General features: G+C 36.2%; 1 protein-coding gene across 3 annotated transcripts in view; it reads right to left on the reverse strand.

Moving 5' to 3' along the window:
* The window catches only part of LOC107664416 (calcium/calmodulin-dependent protein kinase kinase 1-like), an 86,222-nt gene extending 61,390 nt beyond the window's left edge, over nt 1-24,832 (reverse strand). For 2 of the 3 annotated variants that reach the window (XM_016454982.1, XM_016454978.1), the window contains exon 1: nt 24,662-24,832. The gene's annotated coding sequence lies outside the window, so the exon portion shown is untranslated. Of the gene's footprint in view, nt 1-20,742; nt 20,822-24,661 lie in introns of those variants that run through there. The other variant, XM_016454980.1, reaches the window with a different exon arrangement.
* Between the last annotated feature and the right edge of the window lie 256 nt (nt 24,833-25,088).

The raw sequence follows: 25,088 nt of genomic DNA on the forward strand, positions 1-25,088 counted from the left end.
AGCGACTGTAAGTATGTTTTGTTATTAGTTTAAGTATTTGCTATTGACTGTTCAAATGCAGAGTTTTGCGCAGCGCAGAGTAAAGGCCCTTTCACACGGGACGCGGCAAGCGGTGGAATCGCCGCGCGGCTGCCGCTTTCTCTTGTAGTGGAAGCGTTTTGTGCAGTGAGGCGGTGGTCGCGTTGCGGTCTCAGAGCGGACGTTGCCATAGTTACAATTGTCAACATCACCTTTGCATTTACTAAAAACTAAATAAAACATAACGGAAATTTGTGTTTGTGTCATTCTGTCATTAATTGTCATTATTTACCTTTTTCTTCGTTTGGCACAAGTGAAGTTGTTTTTGATGATTTGTCTAAAGAGCATTATTACTTGTGAGGTCATGATTGAAGTAAAAATTTGAATGAAATATAATTTTAAAGGAAAATTGAGAAGATTAATTGAGCCTAAACAATGCATCCCAGGCGCAGGGCTTTGCTGGAAATGCAAAAAAATCTTATTGATGTGGTCATGGTTGTTAGTAATCTGTTCACTGATTGGTTGAAACCGACCTCACAAAAAGTTAAAATATTTGTTGTATTTGGCGGGGTCTACCGCGAAGCGCCGTGCCCATGGAAGCGGCAGGATCCACGCCGCCAGCGAAACCGCCCGCCCGTCCGCCCGCCCGCGTTTTGCCGCTTTCCGCATGTCTCCCTTTGAGAATGAACTAGACACTCGCGACTGCCGCGTACCGTGTGAAAGGGCCATAGGCGTAGCTTGACGTTTGAGTTTGGGGGGGCCAAACCGAACCGGTGGATTTGGTCAGACGCACTTTTAAACACATTTTAGTTTTGCTATAGTAAATCTACATATTCACATAGAGCAGTGGCAAGTGCGTGAGGTTGTCATGGTAACCACATACATTGCCCACGAATTACAGCTGCGCTTCTATTTTGCCACACTAAACTTAGCAATAAACAAGTTTAAAATGCACAATAAACATGTCTGTCAAAACGATCTCAAAGGAGGCTTTTATTAAGCAAATCAAGGAGTGAATTATTCATCCACTGTTTTTAAAACAGACATTTGTTGGGCTTGATTCAAGTTAATGCACAATGAGGCGCACACTTTTAATTTAGTCTTATTGAATTGACGATAAACAGTTTATATTCTAAAATCTATTTAAAGGTTGTGTTCTGTGAAAATTAAATAACATTTGGATGTAAATGGTCGGCATAAAAGTAGTGTGCGGCTAAACCTGCTGCGTCCTGTGGATCACCTTTATCTGATTGTCCGGGGCCCGAATCATTAAGCACGGCATTAATATCTTCATCTGAGTTTTTCGTTGTCTCCAGATTTCTCTGCAGTTCGTGTATGTTGTTAAAAACGCGGAACATCATTTTATTCCACACAACAGGCAAGCATTACCGTTAAGTCTATTATCCACCAAAATGCAGATTTGTCACGTGACAATTCTTACGCAAATGAGATTGAGGGAGACGTTAAGTTTGTTTTGATTTATTAATTTACTTACAATAACAATTTAAAATGTATTAACTTTTACGTATTCACTTTTACATTTATTATTAACTGCATTATATGCATTTTTACTTCATAGAAATAAATATAAATAAATATTAATAAAATTATTAAATCGCTATGGGGGAGCCAGGCCCCCCTGGCCCCCCCACAAGCTGCGCCCATGGAAAGGGCCTTAACAATGTCAGTGACAATCAAATTAAACGCACTAAAAAGAAGTTCTGAGAATTCTGATTTCATTTAAAGAATATCACTAGTATGCAAAAGCACAACCTATTTCAAGGAGAAAATAATTTACATACTGAAACTAAAAGTGGTGTTCAATGCAAGGAAGGACAAAACAAACAAGACAAACCACAGACACAACCTAAAAAGGGCTGTTTTCTTCTGGCAAGTTCACAAATGCTGTTAAAGGAAAAAGCTAATATGGAAATTCGGTTATGGATATAATGTGGCTCAAATAGAGTGGGGGAACTATGATGTCAGAATTTTCAATTAATGAGTAAAATAAAGTCAGTGGTAAACATAACTTGACGATACTTTTACGTTTTGTTCTACAACGTAAATTACACACATCCATACTGAAAAATACTGAGAAGTCCTTTTATTGATGCTGTATGTTACTGTATCTCACAGGAGTAATAAGAGGAAAGAGTTAAGCTTTTTTATTGACTAGTTTCACAGTGTATAGCATGAGCTTTGGCTCTAAGAGCATCATATCTTAACATAAAACGCCATTGTTTTGTCAATAATCAAGCATATACATACCATACTGTAATATAGGCTAGTCTGCCTGAACATTTCATCTAATGTCCTTTGTCTCCTCTAGAGTCCTCACTGGACAGCAGTATAACAGAAAGACAGTGTTTTTATGGTGAGATGACGGCTCTATGTGTGGCCAAAGGTCATTATGCCAAAACACAAACATGATGTTAGCCATATCAGGAGATACAAACACCAGAGACTAAAAACAGCTCCACAGCATTAAAGGGGTCATATGATGCTGCTAAAAAGAACATTATTTTGTGTATTTGGTGTAATGAAATGTGTTTATGCGGTTTAAAGTTAAAAAAACATTATTTTCCACATGCTGTACATTATTGTTTCTCCTCTATGCCCCCTCTTTTTGAAACTCGTCGATTTTTACAAAGCTCATCGGTCTGACAAAGCGAGGTGTGCTGTGGCATAAACATCTAGCAATGGATTTCAATAAGAAATCTGTAAAACTGAACTCTGTTTGAAACACTGTATGAATAGATATGCAGGGAAAATGTTACAGGTTCACTGTGGTCTAATATAACAAATAACTAAATTAAATTAACAAAATGTACAGATTATGTTTAAAAAAATGTGTTAGTCAGTGTTGTTAACTAAAAGTAAACTTAGAAAATTTGAAATGTTGCCTTGGCAACGAACTAAAATAAGTTGAAGCACTAAAATAAACAAACAAAAACAAAAATAGTCAAAGCACATATCAAAATTACTGAAAACAAACTATAATTTAAAATGAAAACTGAAAATAAATGCTAATTGAAATTATTAATAACTACTATAATAGTACATAACACCGGTGTCAGTCTGGATCTGGATTTCCATATATCCATTATGGCCTAGGAAAATTCATGTAGTCTCAATGCAAATGGATTAAAGGGGTGGTTCACTGGGTTTTTTCTAGGCTAGATTACGTTTATGGGGTGCAGTCTAACATGTGTTAATGCTTCGTTTAAAAAAAAAAAAACGCATTATTTTTCACATAGTTTACCTTTATTCCACGGCGCTCTGTCCCTTCTCTTAGAAACGGGCTGATCTTTTCCTGTTTTTATGAAGCCCCGCCCTCAGAAATAGGCGATGGGCTCTGATTGGTTAGCTAGCCCTCTAGTGCGCGTCTAATGGTCCCGCCCCTCACCTCAGCGGCATGTGCTCCTGTTGTATTATTATTGCTTATTTACATTTACATTTTACATTTTAGTCATTTAGCAGACGCTTTTATCCAAAGCGACTTACAAATGAGGACAATAAAAGCAGTCAAAACTAACAAAAGAGCAACAATATATAAGTGCAAATGACAAGTCTCGGTTATATATAATAACTAACCTTAAAAAAGTGAAATCGCAATGAACCACCCCTTTAAGTAAATTTTACTTTCACAAATTAAATTGGCTGCAATGTAATCAAGTTCAAGAAATGTGTTGCACTCACTCACTTTTCAATAGGCAGCACAAAACATTATATATGGAAATAAAATGAAGCTTCTGGCAAAACATTAGCTTCTAGATAAGAAAATGATCCCTGCAAAGAGAGCGCTGCTTCATGATAAAAGTGTATCCAGTCTTGTGTACTCTCTCAGGATCCAGCTGTCTGCCAAAGCAGGCCAATCCATGCAGATGGGAAGGCAATCTGTTTTAATGGCTCATTTCTAATCACCATATTAGAATAGATTTTGCCAGGACCTGCTTTACATATCGCAAATATTTGTCATGTTTTTCAAATCAGGTCTAGAACCTGAGCGAGCAGGATGTCAATATATGCCATTTGCTATCCTAGAATATTAAACTGACAGGCTTGCTAGCCCGACGTCCCGGGGCTATTGTGTTTTCCAGTCGGGCTACCAAAATGTATCACCGCCCTGCCCGACGGGCTATCTTGAATAGTGATATAAAATTCAATAAACTTGATTCGCGTTGTTCACTCACTTGTAGGGGTGAAACGGATTGTAGTTGATCGTTTGCACTTGTTTCTAAGTCTTGCCGATTTAAACATTCAAGCGTTTTAAAACATTCGCGCGCATTCGGAGCTAGCGCGCTGGTTTCTGCACGCACAGAGAGCCGCATTTCAGACAATGCGCGTACACAGAATTGATTCCTCTTTCACGTATACTTGCTTCTGAATGAACACATACACACAAAATTATCTCAAAATAATTGTCTCTGCAAGTATTCTCATAAACACAGTCGGTTATGTCTTAAGTGAACGTAAACAGTGGAGAAAGAAATCTCCTGTGCATCATTATATTGGATCCGTGCATTCGGTCTTAAAGGGGCAGCGGCCTATAAATACCTGCTGTTCCATTTGTGCCACCTGCTGTCAGAGTGTGACATTTGCGTCTCATTCACAAAGCTAAAATCTGACCATTCTGTTTTTGCTTCAAATTTTGAAATTATACAATCCAAATAACATGTATTTAGCATCTTTTTTGGATAGTAATTCAAATGCGGTGGTTGCCTCTGATTTTAAATAGAGCACAGGCAAAGCCTTTGTTTATATGAAGAGATTTCTTTTAGTTGTATATATTTTTAATTTGATTTGGGATTTGTTTTCAAATTTCAAGTTAGTTTTATTATTTAACATTTCAATTTCACAAAGAAATATGCAGCATTTTGTCTGAGAAATAATAATTAAAAGGACACCTTTTCATTTATAATTTGTCTTAAATCTCATTTTGTAAAAAAATAAATATATAAATGCATTGTAAGAAAATTGTATCATGTAATCTGTATCGTGAATTTTATCGCATCGTAAGTTTAGTGAATCGTTACATCTCAATATGCTACTAGTTTTTGCTGATCATGCTGATTTTTCCACAGTAAAGTTCAGCCGATGTCTTTTTTTATTCGGGCTAGTTAAATTCATTTTGGGCAACCAAAACCTGAAGAATGCCTGCCCGAAGGGCTACCAGGGATTTTGAAATTTTGCGAGCCCTGGGTTCATAAAAGAGCAAATAAACTCATTAACTGTAAAGTTACCTGAATCTCAAAAATATACCCACACAATTAACAAATCACTTCATGACTCTTTAAATGTGTTGACAAAATGTATTAAAAGTATGATAATAATTAAATATCACTCCAGCACTGCAGCATGATTGGTAACACTTTTTTGTAGGTATTATGAACTACCAAGATCTATCAAACTTCTTCAGGATCATTAATGCCCATAATACCTGACTTACTAACAGTAGTTATGGGAGGAATGAATGCTTCAAATTATAGCAACTCAGCTCTTAAATGAAAAAAAAACAATTTATCTTGAAAATCACATAAAAATACTAAATCGTTTACTTTCTAAAGCTTTGTGAATATTTCTGCCTGATGCTACTGAAAGGAGTTCATGATCACTTCAAGAGAAATCAGACTTGAACTATTTCTATAGGACGGTCAACTTGTGTATTCCTGCAGCAAGCGAGTGATCAACAAATCCATTCAGTGATGATGTAAATAATTTACAGATTCTATCATCAGTTGCATTTTCTAACCATCCTCATTCAACTCACTCAAACTGATAGCTCAGAATATAAAAGGAGTGGGAATAGTTTTTCTCTGCTCTTCTAACTATATTCTGCCTCCCTGCAGACGCCTCTGAAGGCATCACTGATAGCTTTCAAGTCATTGCTGATTTGAGTGAGATAAAGGGTATTTGATCTCTTCAATTTTCTTCTAACACTCAAGTGGGTTGGAGTCACTATGTATTCCCACAGTAACCACCTCAACACTTCATAGACAATCAGGTCAGTGCTTCACAGCTATATAGTTTATGACATTTATGCACGGACAAAAACAAAAAACAAAGGAGAGTTTATAATTGACAAATCGCTCTTCTTCCTTCCTTCCTCCTAAGAAGTAATGGTTCATTTGGTTTCTCGTTGCACTGATAACAAATCCTGCAAATATGCATCAGTCTTATAATACGATGTTTGTGTTGCTCAAAAATCAGGTTAAAATGCTAATAATTCAACGAATCGCAATTTGAAATATATATGAATTAAATTCTGTTCCATCTGCAACTGCCGTAGTGAATAGTTGTTAATCAAACTGAATTACGCACTGAACGGTTCTAAATTTGCTTTTGAATCGATTCACTGTCAACCCAAAGATTCACATTTAAAGTTTTTGCCAAAAAAAGCTCCTTCCCCTTCTAAACCAATATTCTTCCAATAATTAAAAAAACCACTTGCAACTCCCTGCCATCACATCTGTATGCCTATGCTATCTATGTCAAAGTTTAGCATCACAGGTTTGCAGCTTTCCTCAATGCAAAGGTTTGCTCAAAGTTTTCCTCAAAATGTGTTTACTAGCTCCATGCCATCTGTTGACAGAAGAATTAGTCTCCAGATTGAGGGCTTTGGGGGTTGTTTATTTCCAAACCCTGTCCTCTAGAGATGTGATTAATTGGTTGGTGAAAACATATCCCTTTCCATAATTCCTGTGGTGAAGCCTGGCCTGTGTACACACGGTGAGACGACCAAAGCTATTTTAGTACATTTAATCTGAAGGCTAATATGAAAGTCATTGAACACTGACCGCTCTAATAGCTTTGAGTACAGAGCACTGAAGTAATTAAGTTTTGCCGTTTCATCTGGCCATCTCATTTAGCAGTGAGAAGCAGCTCCCACAGAGAGGCTTGAGGTTCTTCCCTACCTGTGCTTTCTGACACAAAATACTCAAGAAGCAGAGTGAAGCCTTTTAGAAACCTTTTAGACAAAGAGAAAAGGTCAAACATGTTTTCCTCTTAGTATAAAGCTAAATAAAAACTTAATGAGCAAGAAGGACTAAACAGAAAAAGAGATCTGCTGTTCAAATTCATTCATATGGGGTTCAAAAGTCTGAGACCACTAGTAAAAACTGCTTCAACTTTTACAAATTATATAAAATTACAAATTACATTATCAGCACAACAATTGGAGTGAATGTTGAATTAAAAAAATATCCATATTTCAATATTAAAAATCTTTAGTATTTCAATATTAATTAAATGAATAAAAATGTAAAAAGTCAATGTTTTACATTTCTAAAGCCTTCTTATTAGTTTTGATAATATTATTTAATAATTAATACATGTCATTATTTAATAATATGCTTTATTATTTCCAAGGTTCAACTTCTGAGATTTTGTATACAAAATTGTCAATGTGGTAGGGCTGGGTAAAAAATATCGATATCTCGATTATAATCAAGCTACAGGTAGTCCAAAATGCAGCGGCTAGAGTCCTTACCAGGTCAAGAAAATATGATCATATTACCCCAATTTTACAGTCTCTGCACTGGCTACCTATTAAGTTCCGTATCAGTTACAAAATATTACTACTCACAAAGGTCTACTTACAAAGGCCCTAAAAGCAACATCATATGACCCCTTTAAATCCCAAGAATCTATTATTCTAGCCTGTTATCAGTTAATGGATGAAACATTGAAGGGCACCTCCCATCCAATAAATCACAATAAGCATTGTGCTTTGGTACTTTTAATATGAAACTTATTCAAATTATGTTCATGAATGCCGTTTTGGCGCTGTTTAATGTGGACTGGAGTGATCGCTGTAGCATGGCGTGCCTCGGTTCAATTAACATGACTAAACATCCGAAGGTAAGTTAAAAGAAAGGGTACAACCTTACAATCCGTATCCTGTCTCATGTAATCGCTCAAACAGTGTTTCAGCCGTGCAAATATGTCAATATAACGGCTTGTAAACTATGTCACGTAACGTCACATTTACCTTAGAAAAAAAAACATATTCGGTGACCACAATCTCATTAGTCAGCTAAAAAAATTAACTGCAAAGAGGAGCATTTTGCTAAATATATGCACCATATAATATATTCATTATCGAATCGAATCGAATTGAATCGCAAGCTTGTGAATGAGAATTGAATCGAATCATGAAATTTGTGTCAAAACCCAGCCTTCAATGTGGTCTCAGATTTTTGGACTCCATCATATGAAATCATGACTACAATGAAATAAGATACGGGGCTAATCAAAAGGCTTAATGGGCCGGAGATGATCTAATGACAGATTTTCACACAGAGCAATAAGAATGGGACACGGGCATGAGCCATCTGCTCCTTCCGTTGCTTCACCTGTCACTGAACACAATAATAACAAAAACAACAGTTCCACAATCTGTAGATTGCTGTCTCAATCAGCAAATCAGTCCTGTCTGAACCTATGATTCACTCAGTGTAGAGGAGTCTCCTGCTGTTACAAGTATACACCTGCAAAGGCTCAAAACTGCTCTAAATTTAGTTCAAAAACAAAGTAATGTAATGAAGTCTTAAGAATTATGCATTCAACATTACTGTTCAAAGGTCTGGGGTTGGCAAGCTTTTTTAATGTTTTTAGAAGAAGTCTCTTATTCTCACCATTTTGACAAAAAATAACAGTAAAACAATAGTATTGTGAAATGTTATTACAATTTAAATAATTGCTTCTATTATATTTTAAAATGTCATTTATTCCTGTGATGGCAAAGCTGAATTTTCAGCAGCCATTAGCAATATTGTGTCTAAAATGTAAGTTACCCAATATTAATATCGTATTTATTGAACTGTTGTACAAAAACAACAAATGATTTTGCTTAAATAATCTTGGGTGATATTAGTTAAACATGAATTGATAAATGTGACCCTGGACCACAAAACCAGTCATAAGGGTCAATTTTTCGAAATTGAGATTTATACATAATCTGAAAGCTGAATAAATAAGCTTTTTTTTTGAAAATCTGGAATCTGAGGGTGCAAAAAAATAAAAATACTGAGAAAATCGCCTTTAAAGTTGTCCAAATGAAGTTCTTAGCAATGCATATTACTAATGAAAAATTAAGTTTTGATTTATTTATGGTAAGAAATTTACAAAATATCTTCATGGAACATGACCTTTACTTAATATCCTAATGATTTTGGGCATAAAAGAAAAATTGATAATTTTGACGCATACAATGTATTTTTGGCTATTGCTACAAATATATCCGTGCGACTTAAGACTGGTTTTGTGGTCCAGGGTCACAAATAATTTGTAACCAGTATGAAACGTAGATCAAAGAAACAGGTTAACATCTGAAACCCATATGATGATAGAGAACCATGAACCAAAATGCTTCACTGACATTCCCTGAAGGCTTAAAATCCTATTCAGTTGAATTTGTAACATTGCTTTCACATATTAAAGAGAACTGAAGACTTGACCTCATACTAGTTTTAAAGGGGTCATATGATGCTGCTAAAAAGAACATTATTTAGTGTATTTGGTGTAATGAAATGTGTTTATGAAAGAGAAAGGAAAAATTGAAATCGCATCATATGACCCCTTTAAGACATATACTTAGCAGATAAATGAGGCAAGCGAATGGCCTAACCCTCATTAACATACTGAATGTTTCACTTGCCCTATACCTCCATTCCTTCCTCTCTCTCCCTCTCATGCATGCATAATGATGATGAATATTTGGGGAATGAGGAATCAGACTAAGCGATTAGCTTTAGCAATGTGATAAAATGCGAGTGTTTCCACAGACCTTTGATGCTTTTTTCTCTCTTTCTCCCTTTAAAGGAAGTTCAGAAGAGCCTGGAGACAGTGACTAGTGGGGTGCAGGGCTGATAGCAGGCTTAGAAAAATACACTGCCACCGAGCTCACATGAAACCATCTTCTGGCTTATTTCACAGTGAATCTGGTACAAACTCTGCTTTTTGTTTTGATACACTGTTTTCACACTACACAGCTCCACCCAGAACTGGTCTTTCAATGATACTTTACCTAACAAAAACAGACAAGCCACCTTTACACCTGGTATTAACATGCATTTTCAGTGATAAGATCACAGTCGGACAGCACTTGACTATATTGAAAAAAAAAAAGAAAAAGAAAAAAAAAACGGTGTAAAAGCAACCAAGATGCATTAGGATCGGATTGTGATCAAAACATTTCGTAGGTGGTCAGGGATGGATTCTGACAAAGGCATAAATGTTAAGGTGTTGAGCTACAATATATATAGAGATGCATGATATATCTGTATCTCATCAGTTGTTGAACGCTATTACCAATATTTTAGCAGTATCGGTTGATATAATGGACAGGGTTTATATTGGGCCGGGGCCGTCTGGGGCTGAGCCCCAGCACATAGACTCCAGGGCTCGACATTAACGCTTCATTAACACCAGACAAGTAACATGATTAAAACATCAGTAACAAAAAATAACTATTTAAACACCAAAACGCAAGTATTATTCTGATTTTATTACATTTAGAGTAAGTGGATAATAGTGGATATAGCTATACTGTATATTATGCATCTATTGCTGAGGCGAGGCTCACACAGCCTCTCCAGGAGAAATCAAAACGCGCAACACTAAGAAACTCAGCAAAGGGATAGTTTACCCAAAAATTAAAATTTGATGTTTATCTGCTTACCCCCAGGGCATCCAAGATGTAGGTGACTTTGTTTCTTCAGTAGAAAACAAACGAAGATTTTTAAGTCAAACCGTTGCAGTCTGTCAGTCCTATAATGTCAGTGGATGGGAATCACAGCTTTGAGAGTCATAAAACAAACAAACAAAACCAAATTAAACCCTGCGGCTCGTGATGATATATACACCTTGGATGCCCTGGGGGTAAGCAGATAAACATCAAATTTTCATTTTTGGGTGAACTATCCCTTTAAGGCCAAAGCATTCTTCGGCCGTCCGCACACCATTCGCATTACGTAATTTTCGTCATCAGGAGGGCTCGCAGATAGCCGTGCACCCTGTCCGCAGCATCCTGAGGTAAAAATTCAAAATGGAAAGTTTTTATATTTAAAATACAGTTAGGCAACATCACACAACGTTTTCACCATTACGACTGTTTAATAGTTCTATAAACAGTTCAATAAGCAAATACAATAATATTAGGTCACTTACATTTTAGGCGGAAACAGCGCATCTCACAGCAACCAGACGATTCATTGCTGATAGATTCCGTGTTTTGAATGAATCGGTTGAGTCAAAGTTTCATTAGACCATGCATAAACATCTGATGAATCTGACTTTTGAACGAATTGTTTGAATGAACGACTCAATGACTCACTCATTAAACGCTCACTACTGACACCTACTGGCGTTTTTTATTTCGTTGAAAAGTATCATTTCCACCATCATTTCTTGTTTGTACATTCAAAAAAATATTTAAAATAATCTCATAATATTATTTAATGCAGTTGTATTTTTCAGTGTAAATGAATTAATTTGATAATGTATAGATTATTAAAATTGAATTTATAGATCAAATGTAAGAATTTGAAATGAAAGTATTAACGAGATTAGTGGGAAAATGCCCTCTATAAAGGTAAAAAAAAAAAAGCCCTTATATAAAAACACACACATTTGTCACAGCTGATAGAAAACTGATGAGAAAATTGCTTCAGAATAAATCATATTTGCAAAAAAACAAAGCACACACACACACATACATGCATACATATACACACACACACACACACACACACACACACATTTATATATATATATATATACCCACACATAACAAATCCCAATTTAACCCCTGATAATGGATATATATCAGCTGATATAATTACATTTACTGTAAGTTAATCTTTAAAAATTAATACCTTAACAACATTTGTTAAATGCAAACTTCATCAAATCTCAAAATTAATATACATTTTCGTACCGTACAGAATCATTTAAAATACGAGATTTAAGTTTTTAGTGTTTTCATGGGGGCGCTTCAAAAAAAAAAAATTTTTCCTTCACGTCTCATCCTTATTAGTATCCCTTTAAGCCGTACACTAGAATTCGAACAACGGTGCTCTGTAGCGACATATAACAATAATAATACACCCACTTAACTTTACTTTCTTGCAATACTGCAAAGTTTGTGTTCTTTTAACTCAGAGGTCACAGCGTGACATATCGTTCTTCTATTGGTCAAGTCTCACGTGATATTAAATTGCAAGTGAGAATTCACTTAATGCAGTGAAGTTGACTTGAGCTTAGGGGTGTGCGATATACAGTGGGTACGGAAAGTATTCAGACCCCCTTCAATTTTTCACTCTTTGTTATATTGCAGCCATTTGCTAAAATCATTTATGTTAATTTTTTTTCCTCATTAATGTACACACAGCACCCCATATTGACAGAAAAACACTGCTGGCGGTTTTAATTTCACATTTCGGCTTTTTCTTTTTTTTCTTTTTTTTTTGGAAAAAATTTAATGGTTTTAAATCATTTCAAATATCAGTATTCAACGTTTTATGTTTAATATATCAAAACATTATTTATGCATTTGTAATTGCAGGTTAAATGCATTCATGTCTTGCATTAAACAAAATACATGTGTGTAAATACATCTAAATGCCACTTCAGATGCAGCTTCTGTGTTGATTTAATTTGCTTGGTAACAGCCCAAATGTCTTATTATTCTAATTCCCTGATTAAATGTAAGAATTTGACTCAAAAGATAATGGACACTTTTAGAAAAAATGGCTCTATGAAGGTAAAAATGCCCATAAAATGCAAAAATCACTTTAAACTTATTGGAAAAGATTAATTTCTATCAGTATGAACTGACCAGCACACAGAATATGAAGAATATTAAAAACATTAAAAACATTAGGAGTCAGCTGTCTTCGGCAGTCCTTAAGGTACCAGCACAATAACACACTCAGCAAAATATCGTCTAATTATCGTTATCGATAAAATCCTATAAAATATCGAGATATAATTTTTTGTCAATATCGCACACCCCTACTTGAGCTGGTGTTTTGTTTCTCCCACATTATGAATGGAAGTAAATGGGTCAAAAAATGTAGTGTAACTATCCCTTTACTGTCTAAAACTTGCAATATAAGATATATTTTTTCATCTGTCAGCATGATAAAAAGCCTTTTGAATCATCCTCAATGCTTTTAAAATTTGGTAAATGACGGAACATTTTGTTAACGCAGTCTGTGATGCATTATGCAACTACTGTTTTCCATTTTGCACAGGTAAGTGGACATAAATACAATCCAGCTAAAGAACATCCAGATATTATCCGGATATGGAACGCATGTTAATGCCAGGTGTAAAGGGGCCATAGAAAGAAGGAGACAGACAATGTGATTGTGCCCTTTGACACACAGAGGGATTAATTTAGGGGAACAGAGCATCTCAGAGCAGAGGATGGAAGTAAGCAAGAGCACCCAGCGGGGGGCAGGAACACAAACTATATCTGTGGCCTTTTCAAGGGACCGAGATACAATCTTGCCGCTAACTGGCAAGCACCAAAAAACAGAAGCTCTGGCTCTGAGGTACAGGTACAATTACAGACTGATGTGGTGGTGGTGGTGTACATATCCTGTTAGCTTTGCATTACAAAATCAAGATAAAAACATAACTTGGAACAGGTGAGAATATGGATTTAAGATAAGCAGCAAGAAGGTTTAGCATATCCGTTAATCTTTCCAAGGAATAAGTGGACAAGCCTTTTATGAAAGCCAAATACAGGAAAGTTATGGCCAATTAGACACAGACACGGACACGCTGCAACTGATGACATCTAGATGACTGGATTATTCTCATGTGTATATTGGGGAAACACACTCAAGCAACACTGAACCAAATACACTGGAAGCTGTGTCAACAACCCCCGGGTTTCCTGGAATCCCTTATTCCATGGAGGAGGCTAAGGAAGAATCCCAGTGTCATGACAGCATAGAGACTGACTAAACACACAAGGCCATCTCAGTTGTTTTAAAATATGAAAAATATCTTTTAGTATATGCTGTTTTCTGTTGATGCGTGAACTTCACTAAACATTATTTGTTGCGCACCCACCATTCAATATTTGCAATAAGCTATGCGCTTTGTTACTTTTGATATGAAAAGTCTCAGCTTTCAAATTTTGTCAACTTTATCATGTTACAAACAATAAACAGCTTGTTTATGATGTCAGTAAAACAGCCTGTAAACAATGTGTCATGTAACATTACATTCACCTCAGGAAATTCTTTCAATGTCCATAAACTTGATAGTCAACTACAAAAAAATAGGCTAACTCTAGAGAGGAGCATTCTGCTAAGTGCACTACATTACACATTCATTATATTTTGACTTAACCTGTTGTTATATTTTTAATTAACCTCTTCATTATTTAAAGGGGTCATATGATGCTGCTAAAAATAACATTATTTTGTGTATTTGGTGTAATGAAATGTGTTTATGTGGTTTAAGGTTAAAAAAAAAAACATTATTTTCCACATACTGTACATTATTGTTTCTCCTCTATGCCCCGACTTTCTGAAACGTGTTGATTTTTACAAAGCTCATCGGTCTGAAAAGCGAGGTGTGCTCTGATTGGCCAGCTATCCAGTGCGTTGTGATTGGCCGAATACCTCAAGCGTGTGACGGAAATGTAACGCCCCTTACCATACTGTGATGCCGTGTCCCGGCCGGAGTGACGAGACAAAAACATTAAAACCCATTATAAACGAGGCATTTGTTGCATCCAGTGGGGACATAATTATGGATTATAATGACTTATACTGTCTTTTTACGCATTGCGTTGCATCGCGCCGCGTAAACATAATACCATGTCTGCATTAGTGATCGGAGGAATGACAAACAAGCGCTACTCTACTGCCCAAAACTCGCGTTTGAATCATCAGTGGCAAATCCTTTAAATGAAAACGTACTTACAGTCTGTGAGTCATAACAGCCGGCATTGTAGTCTACTCTACCAGGATCAGGAAACAGTCCTCCATAAAATGCGCAGCACACATCTGAATATTTGGGTTGAACTGTTCTGAAACAGTGTTGTAAATACAACTTAACCACTGAATTCTAGTTGTGTCCTCTTTTGGAAGACCAAACAAAGTAGTTTCGCTTTCACAACGAAACACACGGCGGGCTAGAGTGAGCGGCGGCCGGTGGCCTAGAGTGAGGAACGGCCGGTGGGCTAGAGTGAGCAGAGGCCGGCGGGCTTGAGAACGGCGTGGCCGGCGGATTCGAAGAAGGAGCGTCCGGCGGGCTTGCGACAACCACATGTGACGACCCCGGGCTGGACTCCGCTTCGTCCACGGTGAAAGCCGATCCGGCGATCCACAGCGCGAAGTTGATGTATTTCCTCAGCGACCAGCACGGATCAGCTCCAGGCATGATGAAGCGGATATCGTCCTCTTTTGGAAGGCCAAACAAAGTAGTTTCGCTTTCACAACGAAACACACAGCGTCTCGACATGGCGGCAGCAACAATACTACAGCGAGAATAAAAGTTACACCTTCTTTCTTTGCGTGAACATTTGGGCGCCGTTATGCAAATCTTCCCACATTGTGACGTAGACATGTGGGGGCGTGTTAAAATGAGCCGTTTTAGAAGGGCGTGGTTGACTCTTAACTTTTATAAAGAATATCTCTTTGGATTTGAGACTTTAGTCTTTGCAACTTTACAGATCTTCTTTATGCACCAAGAGCTTGTATCACTTCAAAGAGAAAGGAAAAATTTAAATCGCATCATATGACCCCTTTAATGTATGTTTGAATAAATCCGTCATGAATACAAGTTTTTATTACAGCCAGCATTCAAATGTTTATATTTGAAAAGCAAAAACAAAAAAACTAAAAAAACAGTGGAGTAGAAACATAATTCTGTTATTAAAAGTTGCAAAACTGCCTTATGTGCAATTTACATGTTTGTACAACTCAGTTTTTATTTGAGTGTGTTGATTATTAAATACATTTGATTTATTAATTTATAAAATTTATTTTCAGTTTTCGGCCAAGTGCATCCTGAAATTTAAGTTTCGGTTTTGGCCCAGAATTTTAATTTCAATGCATCACTAATGATGCCAATAATCTATTTTCTACATACATACATAAATAAATAGTTTGAATGTTACACGTGAATTTAGGTATCATAACATGAACATTTAAAGTACAAAATACAGATAATTCCTTTTAACATCGGCTAGAGAAAAAAAGTATACTAATTGAATTAGAAAACAAAGTTCTCATAATAACTATCAGAATCAAGCTCAGAGACTTATAACCAACGGATCTGAATTATTAATTGGTTATTATACAGTACAAGACAGTTAACTGCACATTTCAAAGTGACATTACAATTAACAGTAAAAGCAATTCACAGTCCTCTTAAATGAAAAGTGCACATCTCAAAGAGTTACATCTTTTCCATAACATATTGGTATGCCTTTAAATTAGTGCTAGATGATAGCAAAAGATGTCTAAATCTTAAACTGGGTCAAAATATTGGACAATTAAATATCAAATACCAGGCACTAGAAAAGAATCTGGTATAATATGATGTCACGATGCAATAAAAAATAATGTGTTGTTATGGGCGCGACACAGAAATGTAACAAGAGTATCTGTTTTTTTCTGCAGTGTATTGTATTTAATATCATTGGTACTGACCAATTAGAGGCCAGAACAGGAACATTTTAGATAATATAAAGCGGTTATCCCATTTAATTGGAATTTGTGGGACTGTTTTAGAGTGGTTTAAGTCTTATCTGTCACATAGATCATCCTCGGTAAAGTATGGTAACTTTGTTTCAACGGCAGTGCCTGTTACTTGTGGGGTCCCCCAGGGTTCTGTTATTGGCCCTATTTTATTTTCATTGTATATGTTGCCCCTGGGTTCAATTTGTAAAAAATACGGCATGTCGTACCATTTGTATGCGGATGATACTCAGATCTATTTACCTATGAGAGTGGGAGAGAACAACGGTTCTAATTTGCTATTTGCATGCCTAGAGGAGGTTAAGAGCTGGATGACTCAAAATCTGCTTCAGCTGAACCGAACTACAGGATAAAATATAAAACTCTTCTGTATGTTTTTAAAGCAATGCATGGGTTGGCCCCTGCTTACGTGACTGAGCTCATTGCTGTTCGTCAAGCACCTAGGTCTCTAAGATCCAATAATAAGTTATTGCTTACTGTCCCTCGTACTCATTTAAAGTTAAAAGGGGATCAGGCCTTTGCTGTTGCGGGGCCGAAGCTCTGGAATAGTCTTCCTCAGGAACTTAGAGAAGTCTCATCTTTGAATGTTTTTAAAGTTGAAGTCAAAAACTACTTCTTGTCTTTAACCTTTGAGAGGGTGGGCTAGTCTTTGTTGTTAGTAGGATCTGTGTTGTTTTAAGTCGTGTGTTTTAATGAAGTGTTTTTTTTTTGTTTGTTGTTGTTTTTTTATTGTACAGCACTTTGGTCCGCAGGTGCAGTTGTAAAGTTCTCTATAAATAAAGGGAATGAATGAACTGTATAACAATTTGCTATTTGCATGCCTAGAGGAGGTTAAGTGCTGGATGACTCAAAATCTGCTTCAACTGAACCAGAGTAAAACTGAGATTATGTTTTTTGGCCCTGCCAGAGGATGTTTAGATATGTCCACATATTTGGGCTCATGGTCTAATTATTGCCGTGACCAAATAAGTGCAGTTGTAAAGTGCTCTATAAATAAAGTGAATGAATGAATGAATATGCATTTTATAATTCTAAATACGGCATTCCATTATTTAATTTCTACACTGTCAGGACATTTCACTGAACAAAAGTGCATTTTTTGTCAAAACGTTGTGCATTTTTTAAGTATGATGACAATGACAGAAACCCACGCATAAATCCTGGTCGATAAGTCTTACAGCGCACTCATAGTGGAATTACTGGTGATGAGAGGGACGTGTATGCCTGCAGCATGTCATGGTCAATAGGCTGCATCACTGGAGTTCTGATGCAGATCCCCACTGATGACAAAAGGCCCCTGTCTTTATCTCAATACACAGAGAGATCACAAAGCCTGAGCTATAGAATAAAGTCAAGTATTACAAAGGATGCGTGATGTGGAGTCTGTAAGCAGACTAATTCACCTCACAAATGCACAGTAATCTCAGCTTTCAACGAAAGATGATGACAACAGCCGGAATAAAAGACTATCCATACGCTTCAGTTCATGCACAATCTCACACACCTCTTTTATTATACAAAATACCACAGTGTTGATTGCAAGCTTTGTTCTAGTTCACTGCTGTTCAGAATAAAATCTTTCTAGAAATGAATGTGCAGTGCTCAAGTCTAAACAGCAAAATCAATCACGGGCATACTGAATATTAAAATTGGGTCCTGTCAAAAGGCATCCTGTTGCATTATGCAGGGTCTGTATTAATTTTCATATGGCTCTACATATTAAACATTGAGACTAACTAATTCAATTAAGATAATTGTAACACTTTAAGGTTCAGCTTGTTAACATTAGTTAATGCATTAGTTGTCACATAATGAACAACATAATTTTTTACAGCAATTATTGTAACAATTTACAATAAGGTCCTATTGTTTAACATTAGTTTATGATTACATTTGTTAGAGTATTAACTAATATTTGTTAATGTTAGTTTTTAAAAATACAATAATGCGATTAAAAAAAATTAACTAATCACACATTTTTTTCTGAAATTAATCACGATTGATCCCACCTAACATTCAATTTTATAAATATACTTTTGTATTGCAATAATTTCACATGCAATCCTCAAATTAATGTATATTATTAATGTATTTTATGTATATTAATGTACATAAAGACAGTATTTCTTTAAATATTTGTTTAGTGGCCTCTTTTTTATGACTGAAGGTGAGTATCACTGATACCAATACTACTGATGTCTCAATGAAATTTTTTTCCCCTAATATTTAACCATTGACTATAGCCATTCAACATTACAATATAATTGACTGCTATTAATTTGAACATTTATTAGACTATAAAAAATAACAACTTCTAATTTAAGTTAACTTAAAACAATCTTCACATAAACCCTTAATAATAAATGTCATATTTAGCTACCTGTGCCCTTCAGCAATATACAGAAATGGAATAAAGTTATCAAACGCTAAATTTTAAATTAAATATAGATGAATCCTTAAAGCTACAAAAGTTATTGATTTCCTCTTTTTTTCTTTTGTTGTTTGATTAACAGACATCATAGCAGCTGGGTTATTAGGTTATTTGGCTGCTATTACTTTAAGAGCTGCTGTTGCTGAACATGAAGCGGATCTGACACGCATCATATTTTCTCACAACTCTTTACCTTTTCTGACCCACTTCAGTTCTTAAAGTCTCTACTTATGAGCTGACGAGTTGAATTGGGTGTGTTAGATGAGGGAGACAGTGCTGGGCTGCTCCAGGACAGTTTTGAAAACCACTGCATTTCAGAGACATGTTCTTAAATGTGACTCATATAACAAATACTTACATACATGCACAGTTTTAAGGCAGCTTTAATCGCCTTTTTGGTAACTTCATGACTTAACTGACGACAAATCTACGACGAAGTACGAATACGAAGTGATATACAGCACGCCAGCGCATTTGTGCGTGCAATTGAAGAGCACGTGCTACGAGCACAGTATAACAGCTGACAGGACGGGAAAGTTAGTTTTTACTAACATATGGCCTGACAACGTCTCATCTGATCGCAGTTCACTGTTGTTCTACTGAAGCTCCCTCGTCACCTGTACCTTTTCTGCTCTTGTTTGACTCGCGCCTGGCGCTGAGGAAAAGTTGAAGTGCGCGTTTGAAAAGTCTCCTGTTTCATGTGGTCATAAAGACGTTCTGCGTCTAAATAAATGCAATTCTTGTCAAGAAAAAAAAAAGAGACAGAAGCAGCAGTTGTGAGTGGGGTGGCCAACCCTAGCTCCGCCCCTGCGTTAAATACTTTTAATGCCGTTAAACTGTAAAAATTAATCGCGCTAATTTTGACAGCAAAACAATACAACTGTGATTGTTATTTCATTAGCTCAGGTTCACCAAATAATATTAACAAGTACTTTACAGATAACTAGTAAATGGTCAATTTAACCTTTACTAAGATTAATAAATGCTTTAGAAGTATTTTTCATTTTTAGTTCATAATGTAATTAGAATAATGTTAACAAATGAACCCTTAAAGTATTACAGCAATTATTAATTCAGGTTATTGTTAATTTAGAAATGTTGTTAATTCATGTTCTTTCATTATACATTATCAAATGTAAATTTATACAGCTTGAAATGTTAAAAATGTATTAGTATAGAAAATGACATTAACAAAAATAATAATAAATGCTAACCTTACTATAAAGTTTTACCTAGATCATTTCAATGTTTATTTGGATTTAAAGGGGTCATATGATGCGATTTCAAGTTTTCCTTTCTCTTTGGAGTGTTACAAGCTGTTTGTGAATAGATAAGATCCCTGAAGTTGCAAAGAATTTATTATATTATTTATTAAAAAACCCTTGCTACGTGTACTGCGTTAAGCTAACTGAGACTTGTTATAGCACTTGTATATTATTGCTCTTTTGTTGATTTCGATTGCTTCTATTGTCCTCATTTGTAAGTCGCTTTGGATAAAAGCGTCTGCTAAATGACTAAATGTAAATGTAATGTAATAATGTCTCAAAATGTCCTAACAACACTTACTTTCAATGATTTTTTTCTCTGTCTCTTCAAATTTCTTGCCTCCTGAGATTGACATGACACATCGCTACAATCCAATGCTCCGCACCCGCTCTCAGAAATATGTGACAGGAACACAACAGAGGTCCTCATCAACTCTCTTTTTGTGTCCCCGCCCCACCCTCTCTCTCGTACTCTCGTTCTCTCTGATTGTCTCAGGTCTCTGACAGTAATAAACACTGTGGCTTCCCTCACTCACGCTGCACAAGCAGAGAAGAGGAACTAGATGTGAGATGTTATACGTGTGTGTGTTTGTGTATGCACAGAGGAGGAGGAGTGCTATGCTACAGCACAGTATTCTCCAGTGCCTTAATTCTATTGCGGAATCAGACTTTACCCAAAGCAGAGGTGACATTGCTGCAATTTCCCCCTGGCAATGAGACAAGTCTGCACACCACAAAAAGGAAGAAGCATTGCTGTAAATACATTGCTGTTAATGTTGTTTTCCTCTAAAGTCAACAAGAAATAGAATTTGACTTCTTTGCATGATTTACCAATCCACTGATTGTTGATTGGAAGGAGACAGTCGAAATGAAGAAAGCGTCTGGGTTTAAGCCGACTAAATGATTGTAAAATTCTGGCATACATCAGCAGAGAGAATGCTGTATTTCACCAGAAGATCAAGTTATGACATTTCAATTAAAAATAATGAGCACAAATAAATTAATAAATAATTAAACATATGTATGGATAAATCACTCACAGTAAGATCAGTAACATTCATTTATAACCACTTCCATTTCATGCCGACTTTAAAGATTACAAGTCAATTATTAAAATCTTACAAATCCTTTTACATTGACATCACTGAAGTGGGCTATTTGATAATGTTAATCAATAACAGCAGTTTAGGCATTGTTTTAGAAAACCCGCATTCAGGTCTGGCTACATTCTTGTATTTAATGCCCACTTTTTGCAATCCACTTCATCCCTGATGGATAAAATCAAGTCACGCCCTACGTTATTTCTTGTTAAAATCCTGTTTTAGATGGAAATACGTTGTCAAGCAAGATTCATTACCAATGCAGAATCATAGAAAATTGCATTACAATGAATTTATTCTTAATAATTTAAAAAAACATATCAATTATCTTTTATATGGTCTTTTAAATGGCATATCACATAATACAACAGAAGCTAAAATACTAAAATTAAACATTTCTTTTTTGTTTTCAGTTATCCTTCAGTTCAGCAATTTAACAGCTTGCATTGAGTTAACTGGTTAAGAAAAGCTCTTAGTTAGGACAAGATATCACAATAAAGTGTCATTGACATGATGACAACAATGTCACATCTGGGAAGTAAAAAGGGTTGCACATGCAGTTTTACATCGTCACTATGATTAATGTATCAGTCAGATGGGAGTAGGGTTGCAAAAAGGTGGAAAATTTCCAGTAAATTTCGGAAATATTCCAGAAATTTTGGAAACTTTCCAGGATTTTTTGGAATATTCCAGGGATTTTCGGAAAGTTTCTGGAAACTTTCCACTCCTTTGCAACCCTAGATGGGAGTCAGCATTTACTGAAAGCAATCATAAACAAATTAAAAACTTTTATTGCTTTTCATATCTGATAAGCTTACAGAACTGTCAGACTTGTAAAAGATGACATGCAGTTCTGATGTGACAAAATGAAGCACAAAACCAATTTGCCATTTTTGTTCTCATTTTTAATAAGACAGCGTCAAATTAATATTCATATAGTCGTCTGCAAGACACTGTTCTGAAACAGAAAACCTCTCTAATATTCACAAAGAGACTATCACAACTGTCTGCACTTACAGCTCAATCCCTCTGTCTGTGGTCAGCATATATTCAGCAACATAATGACTGACAGAGCAGTCTGAATCTTGCTTGCATTTTAATTAAAGGCTGATTGCACGTTATCAGTTTAACACACTCACATAGAGACACCGGAAGCTCGCTGCATCTTCTCTCACACTCACCAGGAGCGACTGAGCACTGCTGAAGTGCCGCCAATATAACCTCTGAATTATTCTCTCACATCCAGCTCTCAGCGGCCCCTGCGAGTGTGCTGGCTACGGTGCACTAAAAATGATCAATTCTGTGTCTAGTAGCTTTCATTTGGAGAACAGCCATCTAATTGGCAATTAAAGCAGATAAGAAATGCCTGTTGTACTCCACACTCAGTATAGGCACGGAGCTATTCAGTAAGAGCAGTATAGGACAGCTGTATTTAACCACATTGTTCTATTCCTCGGCATGACTGTTTCATGGCATTCCTGTCTAGTTGGTGGTACTGAGAAATCCTTCAAGCACAGTAGAATCAATACAGTCAATGAGGATTAGATTTACAGAGGTAGAAGGGATAGCAATCTGGTGTGTGTTACAGAACCAATCCTACAGGTCAATGGTATGTAATGTATCCCAGTATTATAACCCCAAATAACATGCTGCTGAGGGATTCAGAGATTCAGACAAACTCTACCTCATCTTCTATTCCCTAAAGTCTGTGTTGAAATCAGTAATATTTCATAATATAACCCCTTATATACAGTACCAGTGACATAAACCCAACCAAAAGTCAATTCCACACAAAAAAAATACATTTGTGGTTTTATCATAACGTAATGATTTTTCTGAGATTTTTCAAATCAGACAAATTATAAATGGGGAATTGTCAAAAACAGTGAAAACTAACAAATACCAGTTTGCAAAACTAGCTATCATCTGCTATTCCTGCTGGAAAAACAACTAAAACCAGCCTAAACTGGTTGGCTGGTCTTAGCTTGTCTTCAAGCCTGGTCAGAGCTGGTTTAGCAGGCTGGTTTTAATAATAATAATAATTTATGCATTTAGCAGACGCTTTAAGCGACTTACAGTGCATTCAGGCTATACATTTTTTTACCAGTATGTGTATTCCCTGGGAATTTTTTTTTTCCGGCAGGGATGTGAAAGGTGTTTTAAAAAATAAAAACAGAAGAGAGAAAATTGTAGACTGCCCCATCAGTAAATAGATTATATGCAAATAAATAAATACATAAAATATGGTCTACTAGTTCAGATAAGCTAAGAACCAGCTAACACCCAGCTTAGACCAGCAACCAAACTCAGAAACACAGCTACCAGCGGGGTGGGCATCAGTTTAGTGTAATAGAGAACATTCGGACTGAATTTATTTACTGTCATAAAACCAGCTGCAGATGTCACTTCATATCTTCTTGTTGAATTGCTTGTCTTGTTTTATTCAGAGTTTTAAAAAGGTCATCTGAAGTGCAAAAACTTTTACTCCAAGTACTCAAATTTATCGAAAATTCCTCTTCATCCTCCCCGTAGAAATCAATGAATAATTATGGTAACCGCGATTTGTTTCCCCAATGATAACCGCGAGATGTTGCATCATAACTCTTGTTTTTTCGTTATCTTGCTTTTTTAAGAGATAAATTTTGCTATTATTAAAAACAGTCTAATTTATGTTAAAGAAAAGGCCAGTTGTCTTGTCGTCACAAATTATTAATTTAAATCATATTCAAATAATCTCACTGTTAAATGCCATCTGCAATTTGTTTACTAACGTCATCACAGTGTTAAAATAAATGACAGCGCTATAAAGACATAACTGCAATGGTTAACGTACATGTCAATTTATTGTGCTTCAGTTCAGCAAACACAAAGCTTGGTTTCTGGCTACACTCCTGTTCTATACCATAGTGAATATAGTAGGGCGACAGAAGGGGCTCTCAGACTCGGAGTAAGAAACCGCCCCTTCTGCTCTCCTCACTAAAGTAACCAGCTGCATTGTTCAAACAGCACTGCAGCAGCTTCTCCACTGTCTTACTGCCAAGTGCCTCGCTCGAGCACTGCTGCTGTAAATGACCGAAACAGAACACCTCACTATCAACATGCTGATATGATAGTACTCACGTTTCAACTTGGTCGCGTGTCTTTTGTTTGCTTTTCCGAGCACAGCTCCCGCAATCTGAAGTTGCTTTCGATTTAGCTCAAGCCGATGACACTCTGTGTCTTGATGTTTTTTTTGTTTTTTTAAAGTTTCACTTCCAACATCGAGCTGTCAAAGATCCTCGGCGTGCTTCAGGAGCGTGTAGTGAGTTGCATTGTTCAAACAGCACTGCAACAGCTTCTCCACTGTCTTACTGCCAAGTGCCTCGCTCGAGCACTGCTGCTGTAAATGACCTAAACAGAACACCTCACTATCAACATGCTGATATGATAGTACTCACGTTTCAACTTGGTCGCGTGTCTTTTGTTTGCTTTTCCGAGCACAGCTCCCGCAATCTGAAGTTGCTTTCGATTTAGCTCAAGCCGATGACACTCTGTGTCTTGATGTTTT

Source organism: Sinocyclocheilus anshuiensis, unplaced genomic scaffold (genome assembly GCF_001515605.1).
Source record: "Sinocyclocheilus anshuiensis isolate Anshui unplaced genomic scaffold, SAMN03320099.WGS_v1.1 scaffold351, whole genome shotgun sequence".
NCBI classification, from domain to species: Eukaryota; Metazoa; Chordata; class Actinopteri; order Cypriniformes; family Cyprinidae; genus Sinocyclocheilus; species Sinocyclocheilus anshuiensis.